The following is a 22,690-nucleotide window of genomic DNA, read 5'->3' on the forward strand; positions in this document are numbered from 1 at the left end:
AATGAAGCTCAAAAATAAATAAATAAATGAAGCTCAAAAAAGACAAGCTTTCCACATCTGACTCCCAAGAGAAGTGAGCCAGAGATTGGGTGTTCAGTCTCTGCCAACCTTCCTGACTTTAGGTGATTGGAACAGATCACTTATGTTTGTACCACCAGTATACTTATTTTCAATGGAATGTGTATTAATCTTGAAAGCATCATGGGGCTTGATTTTTCAAACTGATTTCTTCGAGTAAAATGAATTCTGGAAGCATTAAGCACTCTTACATGACACAGAAAAATGTTGAACTACACAACAAAAGGAAAAGAACGTTTGATTTTGCTGAAAGGACTATAACCTTTAAAATGAGGAATTTAGAGCTTACAAAACGTCTCCTCTCAAATGCACTTCTTTTTGTATTTGATCACTTTCTCAGCTGTGTAAATTTACAGCATATTGAAGGGTAAACCAGACCACCAAGACAATGAATCCATTCACAATTCACGGGCTGTCCACATCCATGAAAAAAAAAAACCCTTTTGCCAATAGTAAATAGAAACAGTCTCTGCATCACTCTGAATTCCATAAGGAAGTATTTTCAGAGGTTGCTTTCTGTCCTCTTTTTTAAAACAATAACACCTTATTAATTTATTAATTTAGACCTCTAACACTTCATCACTTTAGTTTTGCAAATTCTGCCCCCAAGTAGTTTTTTTGTTTTGTTTTGTTTTGTTTTGAATGTATTAAATGCATAAGCCTGCTATGCAAACATACCAACACCAGATGGCAGTTGTATGCCACAGCCTCCAAGGTTTGAGCTATAAGGTGTAAACCGACTTCTTTGATTACGATAAAGAGACATTCTTTTGAACGTTGTTCGTATCTAAAGCATATTATAAACTTAAATTATAACTAAATCTTAAAATAACAATTTAGAGCAAATGTCAAACAACTGAAGTCCAGGATGCAATTTTATTCATCTCCCAACATATTTTACTCCAACAGCCAACCATATAGTAGTGTTTGATTAGAATGCTAATCCTCATATCTAGTATCACCTGCACCTTCCTGACTTTTTCACTTTCAATTCAGTCTTGTTTTGCACCTTCCCATTGACTTAGTCAGGCAAGACATAGCTACCCTGCCTGGCTATCCCAACTAATTAAAGAAACAGCAATTCCTGTGGTGTCTTCATCTCCCTGTAGCTTTCTGGATTTCCCATTTGTTCTCCCTTTCTTCCTCTTTACTTAAGAAACATAATTTACTCTCTACAATTCTTAGATGGTTTCTCTTCACGTTTTGTCCCTGATTTTTACAATTAGTTTTATTTTTCTTGTTGAGAAGAATTAGCTCGGCTTCATTGCTGGAGCTGACTGAAGCTTAGCAAAAATAGCAATTAAAAATAGGCAAACAACCCAATTCCAAAATAGGCAAAGGATTTGAACAGATATTTCTCTAAAGAAAATATAAAATGGCCAATAAGCACATGCAAAGATACTTAACATTGTTAGTCATTAGAGAAATACAAATTAAAACCACAATGAAAAAAAAAACCCACAATGAGGTACCACTTCACATTCATTAGGATGGCTATAACTTTTTTTTTTTTTTTGCCCATTTTATTTATTTATTTATTTATTTTTGCGGTACGCGGGCCTCTCACCGCTGCGGCCTCTCCCGTTGCGGAGCACAGGCTCCGGACGCGCAGGCTCAGCGGCCATGGCTCACGGGCCCAGCCGCTCCACGGCACGTGGGATCCTCCCACACCGGGGCACGAACCCGCGTCCCCTACATCGGCAGGCGGACTCTCAACCACTGCGCCACCAGGGAAGCCCGGCTATAACTTTTTAAAAATGGAAAGTAAGCCTTGTCAAGGGTGTTGAAAAATTGGAACTCTCATGCACTGCTGCTGGGAATGTAAAATAGTGTAACCACTGTAGAAGATAATTCGGTGGTTTCTCAAAAAGTTAAACACGGTACCTATGATCCAGAAATTCTACACCTAGGTTTATACCCCCAAAACACTGAAAGCAGGGACTCAAACAGACACTTATACACACATTTTTATAGCAGCATTATTTACAATAGCCAAAAGGTGAATCTAACAAAGTTTCCATCAACAGATGAATGAATAAACAAAATAAAGTCTGTAGGAATATTACTGAGCCATAAAACATAATGAAATTCTGATACATACTACAACATGGATGAATCTTGAAGACATTATGCTAAGTGAAATAAGCCAGACATAAAAGGACAAATACTGTATGATTCCATCTATATAAGGTACCTAGACTAGTCAAATTCATAGAGACAGAGAGTAGAATGGTGGTTGTCAGGGGCTGGGGGGAGGGAGAATAAGGAGTTAGTGTTTAATAAAGTTTTAGATTGGGAAGATGAACAAGTCTAGAAATGAATGGTGGTGGTGGTAGCAATGTGAATGTACACTGGTTACAATGGTAAGTTTTAATGGTAATGTTGTATAGATTTTACGACAGTAAAAATCATTCTGTCTAGCCCTAAACCCCAACATAAAAGAAACATAAAACCTTTCTTGTTAGTTACTGACTCCCCAGTAATTTTGCAAGACTGATATCTGCATATATGTGAAAAACCTTTCAGATACGATAACAATGTGAGAAAATTGCTGTTTTTCCACCATGAACGAAACATCTGTAAACTCAGGAAATTTGGCATAATGTATATTTTCTATAAATAAAAACCAAAAAAAAAACTTTTAAAAAAAATTGCCTATTGGCCACCTGCTGATAATGAACGCCTAAATAAAAACTGCCTCAATTTAAAGGACAGTATGCCATCAAATGGGAAATTTGGAATAAAGGAAAAACAAGCAGAACTTTACCTGGCTGTATCACAAATCCGTTAATTCAGAGCTTGAGATTATTCAACCCAGGTTAGGCCAATGTTGACATTTAAGTGTCTAGTAAACCATTTCTTCTTATCAATGTAAATAAGAGAATTAATCAATGTAAGAGAACAACCGATTTATAAGGGGTTTTTTTTAGCACATTTATGGTCTACATGGAAAAGAGTGTTACTAATCATAAGTGATTGTCCCAAGTTGAATTTTCCATAAATGCCAGTATTTAGGGTTGCTCATTTTGTAATGTAACTGTTTATCCTGTGTTTTCTTCTCATTTATCTGAAACTTTTGCTGTTTCTCTAGCACAATGAAATATCTCTTACTTCTCTGATAATTATCTAACCATTGCAGAGGAACTGGTGTACCCTCTTCCTCAGTTGCAACTTCTCTAGCCCATCTCCCAGACAGAGGAAGGAATCTGAATTATCTCCACATCATGAATATTGTATTAATATTTCCTGCTACTTTTTGGGCACTTAGTTTATGAGAGCACTGTGCTAGTGCTTTTTCTGTGTTATTTCTAATTCTAAAAACCCTGGGAGATAGACACTGGATCTCAATTTTAGAGTTTGGCGAACTGAGGCAATAACATTGATGTATCTTTGATCAAGGCCACACAGCTATTAAGTGGTACAGCCAGGTTTCTAACACAAGTCTTTTAGCACCAAAGCCTGTGTGTGACCTTTCTGATACTGTGCTACCTTCAAAACACTGATTTGTTACCATCAGACAAGGCATATGAGGGTTTGTACCAGTCCTGAGGGAACAAAGACGCATTCTTCAGAAAGAATATATAATTTGAGCTTTTGCCTTCAAGCGGCCTTGTGTTTTTCTTTTTTTTTTTTCTCCCTGATTTAGTGCAGTGTGACTGTGAAAGCCTTAGAGCTCAAAGGTCCCTCTGCATCCGCAATCCTTAGTTCCCAGGTTAATGTTAGCATCTCTCAGGGGACAGTTTTCTTCCTGAAAAATTAACCCCCTCATCAACCCAGTCTTCACACAACACCAAAACACGAGAGGGCCTCCATTTTCTCTCCAAAATATCTCTTTATATAAATCCCCAGAGCCCAGCCAAGGCAGCTTAGAGGGTAAAGCAAATAACTTCTGGGACTGCAGAGAAGAGAAATTTTTCCAGGAAGCCAGGGCGGCCCTACTGTCAATGAACAAGCAAAGGAATCAAGAACAGATAAGGAACTAGCAGATAAGGGAATTTCCAGCGTGCTCTAAAACAAAGTAACAAAGAAGAGATAAGATGTTTGCAGGAAAAATAACCTTTGGATGTCCAAAAGGCTAGACTTTGACAAAATTGTGGAGTTTATTTTCTCTTGCACTCCCTCTGCACTCACTTCTCTTCCTATCATTCTACTTCTCCACCCCATGTAGTCCCACAGCTCACAAATACTTGTTGAATAAATGCATGTCCAAGCCTCCTACCATGGGGCTGCTTCCTCTCTGCCACCCGCTTAACATATTTCATGTTCCATAGCATCCTCCCTACCCAAGTTAAAACTTGCTCTGTCTTTTAACTTATTCTCATTTAGGAGCTCTAATTAAACTCACTTGCTCAATTTATCTAGCAAAGATGTTGATGGCTAGTTGTAATTTAATGCATTACCCCTACCAGATTACACACTTGCATTTTGCTAGGACTTTCAAAACCTTAGGGCTGTCTTTAACCCTAAGCTATCTCTCCTGCTTCTTCCACTTGTGAACCTATAAATTCTATCATGGTGGTTTTATAACCTCTCCAACAGTAGCAATGAGAAAGTTTTGACTGTACAAGATAAAGGACTAATGTGCATAAGAGATGTGGCATTTGTCTGTAAATATTAATGGAACATTGCTTATAAACCTAGTACTCCCTAACTTAAAGGAGCTTACAATTTAGCTGGGGAGACAAAATTAACACATACGAAAAGGCAAACAACATAACCAAAATATGATGGCCTTCCTGGGTTTGATTATCTAGAACACCTGCTAATTCCAGTGATCCGACACTAGCAGAGGTAGGAGGGATGAGAGAAAAAAACAAAAGCAGTATCCTCAGAGTATATGGCAACAACAGCTAAATGCTGGAGGGTAAATGAAGCAGTGACAGGGTCACAAATACATTGTGAAAACAAGGCCATAGCCCAGGCATATACACCCATCAATCCCAATGTGTGCTAGATTGCTCCAGTGGTGAGGGTACAGGCTCTGGGGAATACATGGATAAAACACTGTTTGATAAATACCTCCTGGAAACTGCCTTTCATCATTTCCCTGTGAGCACACGGAGAATAGAATTTATGGCATCTTAATTAATTCTGTGTTTAATATCCAGATGGTAAGTTCAACAATTGCACAATACAACTTCCTTAGGTTAAAGCTCTAAAATTAGGATTTAGCTACAGATTCAATGCAATCCCTATCAAATTACCAGTGGCATTTTTCACAGAACTAGAACAAAAAATCTTAAAATTTGTATGGAGACACAAAAGACCCCTAATAGCAAATGCAGTCTTGAAGGAAAAAAACAGAGCTGGAGGAATCAGACTCCCTGACTTCAGACTATACTAGAAAACTACAGTAATCAAGACAGTATGATCCTGGTACAAAAACAGAAATATAGATCAATGGAACAGGATAGAAAGCCCAGAGATAAACCCATGCACATGTGGTCAACTAATCTATGACAAAGGAGGCAAGGAAATACAATGGAGAAAAGACAGTCTCTTCAAAAAGTGGTGCTGGGAAAACTGGACAGCCACATGTAAAGGAATGAAATTAGAACACTCCCTAACACCATATACAAAAATAAACTTAAAATGGATTAGAGACCTAAATATAAGATTGGACACTATAAAACTCTTAGAGGAAAACATAGGAAGAACACTCTTTGACATAAATCACAGCAAGATCTTTTTTGATCCACCTCCTAGAGTAATGGAAATAAAAACAAAAATAAACAGATGGGACCTAATGAAACTTAAAATCTTTTGCAAAGCAAAGGAAAGTACAAACAAGAAGAAAAGACAACCCTCATAATGGGAGAAAATATTTGCTAACGAATCAACAGACAAAGGATTAATCTCCAAAATATATAATCAGCTCACGCAGCTCCGTATTAAACAAACAACCCAATCCAAAAATGGGCAGAAGACCTAAATAGACATTTTTCCAAAGAAGACATACAGATGGCCAAGAAGCACATGAAAAGCTTCTGCACATCATTAATTATTAGAGAAAGGCAAATCAAAACTACAATGAAGTATCACCTCACACCAGTTAGAATGGGCATCAACAGAAAATCTACAAACAATAAATGCTGGAGAGGGTGTGGAGAAAAGGGAAACCTCTTGCACTCTTGGTGGGAGTGTAAACTGATACAGCCACTATGGAGAACAGTATGGACGTTCCTTAAAAAACTAAAAATAGAATTACCATGTGACCCAGCCATTCCACTACTGGACATATACCCAGAGAAAACCATAATTCAAAAAGATACATGCACCCCGATGTTCCTTGCAGCACTATTTACAATAGCCAGGTCATGGAAGCAACCCAAATGCCCATCAACAGACGGATGGATAAAGAAGATGTAGTACATATGTACAGTGGAATATTAGCCATAAAAGGAAGAAAATTGGGTCATTTGTAGAGACATGGATGGATCTAGAGACTGTCATACAGAGTGAAGTAAGTCAGAAAGAGAAAAACAAATATCGTATATTAACGCATATACGTGGAACCTAGAAAAATGGTACAGATGAACCGGTTTCCAGGGCAGAATTAGAGACACAGATGTAGAGAAAAAACGTATGGACACCAAGGGGGGAAAGTGGCGGGTGGTGGTGGTGGTGGTGGTGTGATGAATTGGGAGATTGGGATTGACATATATACACTAATATGTATAAAATAGTTAACTAATAAGAACCTGCTGTATAAAAAATAAATAAAATAAAAAACCACAAAAAATAAAATAAGGTTAGGATTTAGGAATTGAATTTTCAAAAAGTTATTTAAAATCAGTACTTAGAGCAGTGGTTCTCAATCAGGGCCAAAGGAGTTGGAGGTTGCTGGGGAAAGGGACACAAAAAGAATTATCTATTATGTTTTTCTGTATATCTCCAAGCTACGGGCATAGAAAGAACAGCTGCTTGCATCTTCCTAAATATGGAAATGGTAGTAAAATCCTTCTAATTATCTGTTTTCAAATAACTTGAATTTCTGTCAAATTTAGGTTAAATATGTATTTCCATAGTACTTCCCTCTTTCTGTGCCCCTTACAGCACATGAAGAAAAAACTCAACACATACTTTCCCACTGATTGGTTTGTTCTGAGAGAGATCCCAAGCTTTTAGGAAAATTTCTGGTATAAACTAAAAATTTCCTAACTCTGAGCTCTGTTTCAGAAAGCTGCCTCTGAAGTGACTTTGCCAGGCTTACTAAGAGCTTCATTGGATGTAAACCACAGTTCCCATTAGATGAAGATAAGATATTGATCGGAAGGGAGGGGGATATGGTTGGAGTAGGTTTCCCTGAGAGAGAAAAGAAGAGTGGGATAACAAACTCTTTCTACCCCCATGAACATACATAGGATGTGACTAGGAAAATTTATAAGATTATAAATGTGGTCTATACAGCTATATAACTTTTTGAGTACCCTTGATATATTCCAAAGTTAGTTGTAGAGAACTTTCTCATTAAGACCTTCCTCTGACCCTCCTGTTTAATTGCAACCTCACCTCATACCACCCACCCCCACACCCTATACCATTTCCCTGCTGTATTCTCTTCCTCAGCACTTATCAATACATACTCTGTAATACATATGTACTTATTTGTTTGGTTTATTATCTGTTTGTCCCACGAGGATGTAAGTTCCATGAGGACAAAGGTCATGTTTGTCAAATTAACCACTATTAAAAGATAATTTCCCCTAAAATAGTAAAATCTTGACTCTCATACAAAGATAAAAATGAATACATGTTAAGGATTTTATTTAACTCACTAATGAGGAAACTGGTAAAGTTTTACAACCAGTTGAAAGTAGAATTCAAAGAATAGACACATTTATAGATCAGGAATATTGAGATGAATGTGCAAATAGAGGCAAACCGGTTTTCCCACAGGGGGAAGAATTATTCCTTTACCTGAGAGAATTAGATTTGTTCGTCTATAGACAAACATCATTGTCTATAGACAAGAAATATGTTGCATTGCTATCAGTTTTCTCCAATCTACAGAGCTGTAAAATAGCTGCCACCCAAGCAGGATTAGATAACCCTGAAGGTGTGCTATGAACAATGTATAGTTTTCCACTGAAACACAGAATTCTCCCTACCCCACAGCAGTGCCAAGCAAAGTGCCTGGCATATAAAACACTTTAGAGGGCTGTGCGAGGGCCAGTGTTACCAACGTGAACCTAATTCTCCAAATCAGAAATGTGTTCATTATTCCTGATTGCCCTCTCTCCTGCTATCCTCCCTCCATATCCCATCAATCACTGCATTCTGTCATTTCTACTATCTGAAAATATTTATTTCGCTGCATGAAAAAAAAATCTGTTCTAATATATAAATCTTTCATCATGTGTTTTCATGCTTAAAACTCATGCCCTCAGAATAAATTACTCTGAAGTAATTTAGAACCTAAGGCCCTTTACTACTGGGTACCTCTAACAAAGGAGAAAAGTTCAAAAAGGCCATAGACAAATCACCAATTTAGCATAGTTGCTGGCTCATAATGGATGCTCAGTAATCATCTGATAAATGAATTAATTCACAGAATTATTCAAAGTGATCCTATAACTTAGCTTTACCCTAAACGTTTTTTTTTCTGATTATAATTTATTCTATAAATACACCTTCTTTTACCTTTTCCATTTGGAACTCAAACTTCATTTAAAAACTAAATAATAACTGGATTCTATGGGAAGTTTTATCCTGAATCTAAGGCACAAGAGTTTAAAATTATAGTTAACTTCTCCAGTCTAATAGTCTTACCTAATTATAGGCACCACTTCCATGCCCAAGGGAGTCTCTAGATGGTATTGTAAAAGCTCAGATTGTTGCAAGAAAAATTAAAAGCCAATATTATAGTTCTGTAGATGAAGAAACTATTTCTAAGTTAACTGGAGCTGGCTGGAACGGATGGCCTCTCTGCCTTCACTATGTTTTGTGGTGTTTTATTCTCTTTGAAGGAAGGCTGATGTGTAAAGAAACCTTCAGAACGAAAGGCTAAGGTGCATCTTGGCTCTGTTCTCTGTGGATACGTTCTCTCCAAGAGCTTATGTTTTTTGTCAGTGGCAGCTTCTTACAGTTAGCATATATTAGGTTGGCCAAAAAGTTCGTTCGGGTGTTTCTGTACCATCTTACGGAAAACCCTGAACGAATTTTTGGCCAACCCAATATAAGAGCTCACCAGGAAAAGAAAATGTCAATTCAAAATGTACTTCTCAAAACAAAACAAAATAAAACAAACAAAAAATGTATTTCTCAGATGTCCATCACTATGAATTATTATAATGAAATGCAATAATTTACACTTAGCAAAATAAAATGTTTAAGAAACTACAGAAAGCACTGTAGTAGGACCCTTTTTAAATGCTGAGAGTGAGAGTAAGGCTGACTTTAGAAAAACTGGGAGGTAAATCAAATTTGCTTTGGTATCCTTCCAGCCTTCCCTTAATTGCCTTATCCCCAAAGATACTTCTCCCACTTCCCCACTAGGTAACCAGGGTCCTTCCGGTAGTAGCCATAAAAGGTCTTCCCTCCTTGTGATATATAAAAGAGCATACAAATGCAAGGAATAAGCCTACTCATTGGAACAGCCTATGATCAACAGCTACGTCTATATTATACTCGCTTTGAATTTGTCTTATCATTTGTCTTGTTCTTTTAAAATTCAAGTACAAGGGAAAAAACCTGTTATTTGAAGGTTCAGGTTAGTTCGATTCAGGTCAATCAAGGTTTTGCTCTAATAGAAAAACATAATGTGATGACTTTCAGCTGTGAAAAAAAAATTGGGGTCTATTCAGTTCAGTGAGCCTGTAATATTGATTTAATGACCTGTTTGAATGGGTCACACTAATTGAACTAAACTGTATTGTTTACAAGAGCAGCTGGTAGTGAAAATAATGTGTCCTATATCCTTCTACCAAAGTAGACAACACAGCTCATTTTACTTATTGCTTAAAATTGGCTTGCATGAACTCCATTTTGAATATACATTAATTTTTTATTTTACTTCATTTCGTATTTGTATGCCCTTTTGTATATCACAAGGTGAACTAATTTCATATGGAACACTAGCATAATAAATAAAAAGGTGACAGGGTAAAGTCTTTCTTATCTTGATCACTCGAAAAGTTTAAATTTCTGTGATAGTTGGGGGAAAAAGTGTTTTTTTGTGCTAACATGAAATCATATTTTGGCAAGCATCATATTGAAGACATATACTAATTGCTTAAGGTATACTATGGGGATATATTTGAATGTGGAGGAAGACGGTAAGTACATCCTTTCTGAGGTTCTAATTGTAGACATCTGAACTATGCCAAAATACCATTTTAAATGTGTTGTTTTGGCCTAAATTAAATTAGCTGACAAATTAAAACAGTAGAGTATTAAGGTCATGTCACTATAACTTAATAGTCTTTAACCATTTATAGTTCTGCTTAAAATGTTTTTCTCCCTCCCAGCCCCATCTGCAAGATACTATGAAAATACAGAAGTACATTTTGCATATCAATCAGTAAATATTTATAATCAACCCACACTGTGAGCATTACCCATATAAAGCATTTCCTAGTTAAAGAACTTAAAATCTATTTGAGGAGGTGAAATAAATACCCATAAGCAATAAACCTCAGTATAAAACAAAGGATAATAGGAGAAAGGCAAAAGGGAAGTCTTCAGAGAAGAGATGGGAACCTCAGTTAGACCTTGAAATGCCCAATTGTTAATAGATAGAGGAAAGTAAGGGTCATTCCAAAGCAAGAGAAGAGCATAAGCAAAAGGGCTGAGAACAAGTTGGCATGGAATGTATTTGAATGGGGAGAAGAACAACGAGCTTGACATGCCTCTAATGGCTGTATCGTCCACAGTGAGAAAGAAGGCTGCTTGAGTAATATTTTTTGTCTCATACATGAGATAATCTGCTCCTCAAGAATAGGAACTGGTTCTACTACATATTTGTTCATAGTTTTAAATACTTACTTCAGTTAAATATATGCAGTAGATGCTCAATAAAACCTGGTTGAATAAATTAACCTGAAAGGATGTAATGACAGATACTAGAGAAGTTGGCCTAAGAAAGAATATCTGGAATTATGATACAGTGAAAAAGCAATAGACCAGGCTTGCCAACTTGGAAATTTTCCCAATAACTCACACTAAGAGAGGGTTTGTAAATATTTGCTGATGAGAAGGTACAGGATCTGCCTAACAAGCTTCTACTTGCTCTTACCCACATGATTTAGCCCTCTGTCCAATTAACCTTCCTAGCCTGGTACTGATTCTGATCCCCACACATTCCATATCAAAGCTTGAAAACTGGGTATTTACTGCATTCATGGGTCTATACATGTTAGGACAACATTTCCCAAGGTGTCCTACAGATTAGTCATTCTGAGAGACGTTAAAAGGTATGTAAAAATGTGCCACATCATCAAGTAAGTTTGGAACCACAGCCTACTCTATCACCATCTTGGAGATTTCCAATGAATATTTATCCATATATCAAAATGTTCTGAAAGGTTCTACAGTAATCTGTTGTAAATTGTTTACATTGTTTAATGCAATATTTCTCAACCTTATTTCATAGAAATCTTTTTATTTTAATCAACCACCTATTAAACATCATTCTGTAGAAGACTAGCATCCCAGCTTGTGAAAACCTTCATTAGGAATACCAAGAGAGTTGCTGGAAAAAAACTGACCATTTCCAGCCGCCTGTGCCTTGTTGTCATCTCAAAGATTTGCCCTAAAGAAAAGGGTCATGACTCCCTACCTCCACATACTGTAGTTTGTTAATCAGAGAGCCTTTGTATTATCTGCCTACTTGTGAAATGATCTAGGAATAAAATAGTTACAGCAATCTGTGATAGTAATAAACATAGTCTTCCCACTTATGTAACAATGCATAGCACAATTCCAAAATTTGGGTTTCCAGGGAGTCTTCTAGTTTTGTGTATTTGATTATGGTCCCATGAACATCAGCTCTAAGCGAGTGGAATATAATTTCTATATGGATCAAAACTCTTACATACTAACAAGCAAAACCTGAAAATTGTTTTAAGATAGTACTTTACAATGTATCACATGTTTTTGTAGCTTTTATCACCCTAGTTTCCAGTCTTAAGGAATTTTGGCCACTGCCTTTCTTTGCTGGAGCTTTGAATGGGATTGATCAGATTATCCTTGTGGGTTAATTAAGGAATTTAATCATTTTTACAACATTGCTTCCATTGGAAAATGCGTTTGGCACTTCATGAGAGGCAGCATATGTGATAATAAGGAGTCTGACCTCTGGAAACAGACATACCTGGGTCCAAACTCTGGATTATCTCAGGTAACACATGAGATTACATGTAAGGAAGGTACTTTTATTTTTACCGCTTAATACAAAATTTACTGCCAATGAGTTCAAGAATTGGAATTTTCTTCCAGGCAGTCTGCATCCAAAACTCATTGCCTTTTTCCCACACCTCTGCATTCCAAAGCACTGCTCTGAAAGAGATCAGGGCTAATGATAGTAACAGTGAAACTAATCACAAAAATCAGGACTGTATGTATAAATGACACAAGTATGTACACTCCTAAGCTATAAAACAGAGCTAGGGGCCTCTACTAGTCAAAGACTCAACAACGTGGTTTACTCTGAGAGTGATCAGGCAGATACATGGTACATACCAATAGGGACAACCAAAGAGAAAGTAAAGAAAAAGGAAGTAAAATGTAGGTTTTTTTCTCTATATTTTCACTTTTCAAAAATGTTGCAGAATTTTTATTTTAAAATACAGAAGAAATCACAATTATTTTTAAAAGTTATTATACCATTTAAACAAGTTTCAGAAATTATAGAAAGTGAGTAGAGAAACTTCTCTATACCATCAATTCCAGCACTGTAAATCTTAACTACACTGTAAATCTTAACTGTAATTCCTTAACTGGAATCTTAAATTCCAGTAAATCTTAACTGTAATTCCTTAACTGGAATCTTAAATTCCAGCACTGTAAATCTTAACTCTTTAAGACATTGGTACATATGTTTCAAGACATTTTTCTATGCTTCCACAAATAATACCTATATGTAGAAAATATGTTCCTTAATCTCTATTTTTAAAATCATAATTATGTCTAAAATTTTTGTGATATGTGCAACCTGTTTTTGTAACACTGAGCTACTTATTAAATATATATATATGTGATATTATTTTTAATTTACAAATGGCAGCTAAGATGATGCTTACTTTAAAAATGAAAAAAAAATCACGTTGTAGTTTCAAAGGGTATGCCTCTAGAGTTGAAAAGGTATATAATTATCTCTTATTTTAGAGAAGGAAAAGGAACTCCCTTTTTTTTCATGTGTTCACTATTTATCATACATATTTAAAATTTATAGGTCATTTTCTTTTTAAATTTATTTTTTAATCTACATATTGTAAAATCCACCTTTTTGATGTACATATTTGTAAGTTCTGACAAGTGCAGATGATTGTATAATTACCACCACAATCAAGATACATATAGTTTCATCACCCCCAAAATGCATAAAGTATTCTGGGTTGATGGTTATTTTCTTTCAGCACTTTAAAGATATCATTCCACTGTATTCTGTCTTCCATTGTTTGTGATGACAAATTTTCAGTCATTCAAATCATTATTTCCCCCATATGTAATATATTCTTTTGCTCTGGTATGTTCAAGAAGTTTCCTTTTCTTTGGTTTTAAGTATTTAATTTATGATGTATCTGACCATGATTTATATTTATTCTTTTTGGAGTTTGCTGAGCTTCTTGAATCTGTAAATTTATATCTTTCACCATTTTGGGGAAGATTCCAGCCAATCTCTTTCTCCTCTCTTTTTGGGACTTCAATGACACAAACGTTAAACTTTTTTTGATAGTGATAATAATGCTATTTTAAAATATTTAAAATAATTAGTAGTAATGATGATAATATATTTTTATCAGCTCTATTGAGATGTTATTCACATAACATACAATTCACTCACTTATAGTATACAATTCAAATACTAAAACTTTTGATATTTTCTCACACAAGTCCCTGAGGATCTTTTTTTTTCAATCTCTTTTATCTCTGTGCTTCATACAGGATAATTTGTATTGATCTATCTGTAAGTTCACTGACTCTTTTCTCTGCCACCTCCATTCTGCTATTGAGCCTCTCCAATTTTTTTTTTTTTTTTTTTTTTTTTTGCGGTACGCGGGCCTCTCACTGTTGTGGCCTCTCCCATTGCGGAGCACAGGCTCTGGACGCGCAGGCTTAGCAGCCATGGCTCACAGGCCTAGCCGCTCCGTGGCATGTGGGGTCTTTCTGGACTGGGGCACGAACCCATGTCCCCTGCATCGGCAGGCAGACTCTCAACCACTGCGCCACCAGGGAAGCCCTGTTTTGCTTTTTTTAAAATTTCACTTACTGTATTTTTATGTCCTAAATTTTTAGTTAGTTCTTTTATATAGCTTGTATTTATTGGCTGAAAACTTCTATCTTTCCATTCATTTCAAGAATATCCATCCTTAACCACATGGAGCATTAGAAAATATCTGTTTTAAGGTCTTTGTCTGATAATTCCAATATCTGGATTATCTCAGGTTTAGCATCTGTTTATTATCTATTAACTTAGACATTTATCTTGGACATTCTGAGTATTCTATTTTTACTTCAGATCCTTTTAAAGTCCTCTGGCAAATGAAGAGTTGGTTGGTTTGTTTGGTTGGTTTGTTGGCTTAGTAGGCAATCAATTCATTTAGGTTCAAATTGCAAGTTTTACCTTCCCTTCTGTGAGCAATGGCTCTAATATCAGTTTAGTTTTCCAAATCATTGTTATGCTGTTTAGGCCCACCCCACATATGCAACACTCAGGACTTACTCTGGTCTTGGGCAATAGTTTATATCATATTTCAGTTTTCAAAGCCTTTTCTGTGCTTCATGTGTCTATGCCCTGCATGCACAGCTTGGGTGTAAGCCCAGAACTTGTGTCAGTTTAAATGCAGAAACCCCCTCATCAACCCTTTACTATCTTGGATTTTCCCACAGTCTCTGGCTCCAAAAGTCCTCTTTTCCCAATTCCTCTGGCTAGAATATACGGGTTTCTCTCATAGGTTTAGACCTGTGTGATGTTGCAAAATTTCATGAAACTGGTGCCAAAATTGGAGTGAAGCAAGAAAAGCCGAGAAAAAAATAATCGGGATTCCCCATACATACTTTGGTTCACGAAGGTCACTTTCCTTGGTGCCTCTAAAAAGAAATACGGGAATTATTTGCCTCAGGGTTTTAGGTGAGTGCCGCATCATTACAGCACTGAAGATCTGTAACTAGTGATTATCTCAGGCAAGGACTGGAGAGAAAAAATAAAGAAAAGATAAGGATTTCCCTTGCATTCTTCAGACCATTTTCTCAGTCTTCTGACTAGAAACAGGAATTACTCAGAGCTTTTGCTGTCCATACCCACTGCACAGGGTGGAACATTCACTACTCTTGAGTCAAAGCCAAACAAAAGAAATAGTAAACTCATCACTGTACTGGCCATTCTTCAAGTTTTTACTTCTCTCCCCAATCTACCTGCTATTGTATTTGTGTTCCGTCCCTAGTTTTTGGTTATAATTAATGGGTGAAATAGGCTGTAGTGGGCTTACTCTGTTTAGTCCAGCACTGCAAGTCCCAGACAATCTCTTCTGGTTGAGGAAAAGACAAATATAGGGAAATCACACATATTAGATATACTTGGCTACCATCTCATGTATCTCATTCCCAAGGATATAAAAACATCAAATAAGGGCTTCCCTGGTGGCACAGTGTTTGAGAGTCTGCCTGCCGATGCAGGGGACACGGGTTCGTGCCCCGGTCCGGGAACATCCCACATGCGGAGCAGAGCGGCTGGGCCTGTGACCCATGGCCACTGAGCCTGCACGTCCGGAGCCTGTGCTCCACAACGGGAGAGGCCACAACAGTGAGAGGCCCACGTACTGCAAAAAAAAAAAAAAATCAAATAAAAGAAGGGACGATTATGTAGTTAAAAATAAAATAGATCAAAAGAATCAATATTAATACCAAAGTACAATTCAAGGAAAAGAGACATTATTTGATAAAGAAGATAATTTGTTTTGATTAAAATGTATAATTTACAATGAGGCTATAACAGTAATGAACCATTACCAAATAACATAGGGTCTCTACCACTGCGTGTACATATAAGCAAAATCTGTTATAAATTCAAGAAGAAATTGAGATAAACATAATTGCAATGAAAGATCAATGTATCATATTACTAAATCTTTGATAGAGGAAAGTAAAAAAAACACTTAATACTAGAGAAAACTTGAAAATATAATTTATGCATTTTAATTATTAGGTATATATCTAATAAAATGTCCTAAAAAGAGAATACACATTCTTTTCCAAAGCTCATAAGCATCTCCAAAAATTGATCATAATCTAGACCAGGGGCTCTATAAACTTTCTCTCTAAAGGGCTGGAGAGTAAATATTTTAGGCTTCATAAAGTCTTTTAGTCTCTGTCACACGTATACAACTCTGTCATTGCAATGCGAAAGCAACCATGAACAATACATAAACAAATAAGCACGGCTCTGTTCCAATGAAACTTTGTTTACAAAAATAGGTGGTGAGGGAACTTCCCTGGTGGTACAGTGGTTAAGAATCCACCTGCCAATGCAGGGGACATGGGTTCGAGCCCTGGTCCAGGAAGATCTCACATGCCACAAAGCAACTAAGCCCGTGTGCCACAACTACTGAGCCTGCACTCTAGAGCCTGTGAGCCACAACTACTGAGCCTGCATGCCACAACTACTGAAACCCACATGCCTAGCACCCATGTTCTGCAACAAGAGAAGCCGCCACAATGAGAAGCCCATGCACCGCAACAAAGAGTAGCCTCCGCTCACCACAACTAGAGAAAGCCCACGCACATCAACAGAGACCCAACACAGCCAAAAATAAATAAACAAATTAATTAATTAATTAATTTTTTAAAATAGGTGGTGAGCCAGATTTGACTCCCAGGCTGTAGTTTGCCAACCTCTGATCTAAACTAATCAGAGGAACTAGAAGCTCTGAAGATTTCTTCAGTAGGAAGCTGTGAGATAGGTCAAGTAAGAGAGATGAGGTTTAAATCAGGTACAAACTCAAATATTCCCAGGTGTCTTGACAGATGAAGAGTATAGCAGCCTGACACAAGAAGAGGCAGTGGTATTTTGACCTCGATCAATGAGAAAGGTGAGAATTGAGGAGTCATGGTACTATTAGGAAAATTATATTACATCTGACTCTCAATCTAAGAGATTTCTTGTGAGTTGAAAAATGTATTCTACTAGTTCTTAGACAAAATGAAAGCTAACGTCAATAAAATTTGCTAGTGGTTAAAGTGACTATTTATGTTTATAAAGATGGAGAGAGGTTTTCATGGAAAGCCACAGGATTAAGAATGGATCTAATTGGGGGTTCTGTCACTAATTACCTGCATGTCCTTAGGCAAGTCATTTAGTCTCTTTTGACCTCAATTTCTTCAACAGGTAATAAGGGGCTTGTAGTGAATAGATACTTACATGCCTTACAGTTTGAAAATTCTATGATTTATTTAAATATTAGTGTGTTATCACTTTAAAAATTATTAATAATACTTGTCAGTATTAATGGTCTACTTAGCTATTTTTATGAATTACCTATCACCCTTAAAGGATAATTACCTGGAAAAGTGATCTATCCATTAAACAAGTCATCAACCAATTCACTTCAATTGTAAACAAACTAATGGAAATAAAGTAAATGGCTTCTTGAGGACCTATCTTAAAATCCCGCATCTGAAAAGTAACAGTAAATATCACAGAGGATAAAAACAAAGGAGCAAAGAAAATAAAGAAAAATAAGTAACTGGATACAGTAAGAAATGATGTAGAGAAAATATATCAGTGATTGTTTCTAGCACCAAAGGTTGTCTAGAGAACTTTGGAGTCCTGATTACAGACAGTGATTATATTTTTTTGAGGAATAAATTCACTACACGTGTAAAAATTAGATGCTGAATAAGGTTTTTTAAAGGATAAAATAAATTTTATTCTCTCTAATACTTTTTGCCTTTATTGCTTTCTCTATGCCAACTACTTACAAGCATTACAACTTTGAATTCTTACAATAAACTTATGAAATAGGTACTAGTCTTTTCCCCTTTTTTACAGAAGAAAAAACACAGGCATACATAGAACAAGAAATTTGCCCAAACTCACAGCTAACTCACACACAAAATAATTGCATCAACAAATCAAGTACTTGCAGAATACCTTCTTTGTAACTAGCATTGCTGGATTCAGTGGTAGATCCAAAAATAAGTTTACAATCTATCAGGAAAATAATGGAATATTTTGAATAAGAGAATGACCACTAAACAATCATTTCTTTGGGTAATATATGAGGATATGAAAATCACTGCACCAGTATTGGATTTTTATATTTTAAACTTTTTCTGAGCTTTATTGAGGTATAATTTATATACAATAAAATTCTAAAATGTCAATGACAATGTATCCAGTCATGTAACCACCACCATCACGATAGTTAATGTAAAATATTTCCATCACTCCAGAGCATTTCCTTTTAGCCTTTGGTACTCAGTATCCTGCCCCCACCTCAGACCCCGGCAACCACTACTCTGCTTTCCATCATTGTAGTTTTGCCTTTTCTTGAATGTAATATAAATTGAACTGTACAGTATGCAGTCTTCAGTGTCTGGCTTCTTTCATTTAGCATAATACTTTTGAGAATCATCCACCTTGTGTGTATCAATAGTTTGTTCATTTTTATTCCTGAGTAGTTTTCCATTTTATGAATGTACCACAGTTTGTTTATCCATTCACCTAAAGGACACTTGAGTTGAATCTGGGTTTTGACTCTTGTTAATAAATCCCCATAAACATTCAACTACAGATCATTGTACAGATAAATGCTTTCAATTCACCATGCAAAAGTTGACACTATACAGCAGAAGTTAATGTAGGAGGGCACCTAAAGGTAAGAGGAAGCCCATAATAGAGAAGTTCCCCCATATAAAGAGAAAAGAATTTTAAGAAGGATGTGGTAATCAACATGCCTTAAGTACCTATGTCTTAGAGAGTCATATACCTTAGAGGAGGACTAAAGAGGACAAAAATTGGAAGTCATTATATGAAACTATTATCAGAACGTTGGAACTTGGGGAAAGAATTATCAGTACAGTTGTGAGAATAGAAGCCAGATTTCAAGGAGTATAAAGAAGCAGTAAGGAATGCAAACTGCAAGTATAGCCTACCCTTTTAAAAGTACTGGCAGTAAAGAGTGTGAAAGAGAAGAGAAATGGCGATTTTAAGAGATAGCCAATTTCAAGGAAGATTGTGGAAGATTTTGGTGGAGGCTGATCTTATTTGTGGGAAGAAAAGAGAGATTGACATTGCAGAGAGGAGATCATTGATGCAGCAAGGTTCCAGAAGAGTGTGGAAAGGATAGGAACAAGAGGCACCTGCCTTGAAACAGGGTCTCTTACAAAACAAAGACAGGATGTTAGATTACATATTGGTGGTGAGGAGAGTTTGGCAATAAAAATCTCCTTAGAATGAAACCAGGGAAGGTCAGGGAGCCATATCAAATGACCTTAATCTTACCCAAGTAGCTAAGAACCATATTTAGACCTGAGATGCTAGAACGTGTATAAAGTTTGGGCATCTACCATAGTAAAAGATCAAAAAAAGTCAAGAAAAGATGCAAGAACTAGCAAGCAAAGTGAGAAATCCAGCTGAAGTTCAGTAGCACAAATTTATTGTGAACTTGATCATTGTTTTGTGACTTTCCTCAGAAATCAAGGTCTAGGAGAAAATCAGATGACCAAAATAAGAAGACATTTCTTTCCTGGGTTAAGAATGGGCTTTGCAGATTTATCAAAAGACTGCAATGAGGGATTGCAGAGGGATTATTTGAGTTAATGATGAGATATGTTAAAATCATGGGTCCGAGCACTAGTAAGCAAGCAAGTAAAAAAATAAACTAAATGAAAAATTAATCAGGAGAGCTAAATTATCACAAGATTATTTGTGGGGTGGGAGCAAAAGGAGAGAAGTCTATAGGTATAAAGGAGTAAGGCTAAGGAAAGAAATATTATTGTGGTCAGAGAGTAGTGATAGCTGGTCTTTAGAATTGACTTAATGAAGAAAGAGTTAAATGGGCTAAATAAAGAACATGTTGGGGAGCAATTTGCAGGAAACGGAATTGCTACAGATCACTTGTAAAAGACAAACTACTGCAAGACACGGTGAAAGACAAAATGTGGCGATAACTAAAGATCTATTAAGATAGTTTTATCTTTTTCTGCAACAACTCAGATTGCCTCCAGAAAGACTGAGGCTCTATCACCAGCACCAATCAAATCAAAGAGCAGAGACAAGCAGTTACCGGTTCTTTGATTGTGTAGTGTTTTTTTCTTTACAATCCATTTATCAGTTTTAGTGCATACTGCTGCCATGCTTACCCTTTCATTTGCTACCACAGTCATAAGACTGTTGTTGTATAGTACATTTCAACTATCTGTCGCATCCCCCAAGTGTACACTGGCAACTTAAATAGAAAAGATTTGATTTTGTTAAACTCAAAGATTTGATTTTGGTAATACTTTTTATAAGCAACACCAATATACTCTTGCTGAACATAACAGAAACAAAAATATGAGGATAAAATAATAAAAGCACCCTGTTACAAAATTGGGGGGTACAGCATGGGAGCTTGGAGCCAAAGTTAAAGACAAAGCCCAGTTATATGAATCTAGGAATTAGTTATAAAGTCCAACCCAGAACCATGGCAGCAGTTGTAAGATATGCTTGATACAATGAAAAGACATGGATACACCAAATTTCCTACAGAGGTTGTCACTGGAGAGTGGAGCAGGGAGGAGAAGAAAGATATATTCACTTTAACTCTTTATACTTTTGTAATGTTTAGGTTTTTAATGCCAAGTATGTATAACTTTTGAAAAATTTTTAAGACTGAAAAAAGAAAAAAAGGAAGGGAAGGAGGAAGGAAAGAAGAGATTTACCACCTGTCTAACTTGGGCAATATATTTAACTTATCTATCTGAGCATCAATTTCTTCATTTATAAAATGGGACTATCAAGAACTACATTGCCTGTTTGTTCAGTTAAGTATTTATTGAGTTTATTGTCTTAGCTGCTGTGAGTTGGCAATAATGTTGTGAGGAACTGAATGACATGATTCAGACGATGTGTCTGGCACAGAGGAAACGTTCAATAGATGCCATTGTTTTCCTTCCATTTTTCTGTATAAAAGCAGAATTAGTCTCAGAACTTGAGGCGAATTAAAACAGTCTAAGCTGTAGAGATTGGTGAATGAGAAAGCAGAACACGGGCAGATCCTGTGTAAATCAGTCTACCTCCATGTCGCCTGAGGGAGTAGACTCCTGAGAAGCCTGAAAAGTCCCAGAGTCCTTGCATCTACTCTGAGTCCATTGTTGCACCAATAAGGTTGAGCTGCAAGCCTGAAGTCTTCTTTTCATCCTTAATAACTTGCATTTTGGAGTAGATTAATCTTAATTTCATTCTTTCAAAAACTGTACCATACAAGTAAATTTATAGTTTCTTGAAGTATCTCACTTACTTGTTGCATGAAGGCTTTCCAAATATTGGCTGTTCATATCTAATCTTAAAGATTAAGTGATAGTAAAAGGCTAAAGTGTGATATTAAAAAATACAAATGTCTCTAAAAATTGAATCCTGGTGGTGAAAAAAAAAAAGCATGATTTTTCTTCAAGGTTGATCTCCTGTGGAATGTCTTTAGGGAGGAAGGGGTGGTGGTGTTGAGGGCAGCCAACTCATGATCTATCAATCTCCTCATTAAATAAGGTTGTTGTGAAGAATCAAATGAAATGATTTGGGTAATGTGTCTGGCACAGAGTAATTGTGTCTGGCACACCAATTAGTACAAAGCTGCCAGATTCAGTCAGCTAAATATAGTTTCCTCATCAGTTACCTTATGATTCTGTAATAAACAACCATTAAAAGACATTTTTTTTGCAATCTCATAGAAGTATCTACTCATGACTATATTTTGAAAAGCTATCAACCCAATCACTTATACTAATTATAATGAGACCCCATTATCCTGATTTTCAGGGCATTGGAGAGGACAAAATTATGAACTGGAAATCCTTACATGTAGGAACAATTTAATATGAGGATTAGATTTGAGCTTTAGATAGATATAGTTGAGAGGAAATCTATTAAATAAAAGTGCTATAAGAGAGTCAGAGTCTTCGAGAGAAATTATGTTTTCTTACTTATGAGAGTTCACATTTTACTAATGCTGTTCTTTCGGAATCAGAATGCCTTGATCTCTGATTTGTGGATACTAGCTCTGCCATAGATTATATTAACTTGCCATATAATCTTGAACAACTCATAGACTTATATTTTCCACTTGTGAAATGAGAATAGTGCTAACGGACTTGCCTAACTCATGGGGATGTGATAAAATCTTAAATGAGATAATGTATGTAAATGCATTTGGAAGTGTGTAAAGTACTATATAAATATAAAGGGATATTCTTT

The sequence above is a fragment of the Tursiops truncatus genome, chromosome X, assembly GCF_011762595.2.
Source record: "Tursiops truncatus isolate mTurTru1 chromosome X, mTurTru1.mat.Y, whole genome shotgun sequence".
In the NCBI taxonomy this organism is placed as follows: Eukaryota; Metazoa; Chordata; class Mammalia; order Artiodactyla; family Delphinidae; genus Tursiops; species Tursiops truncatus.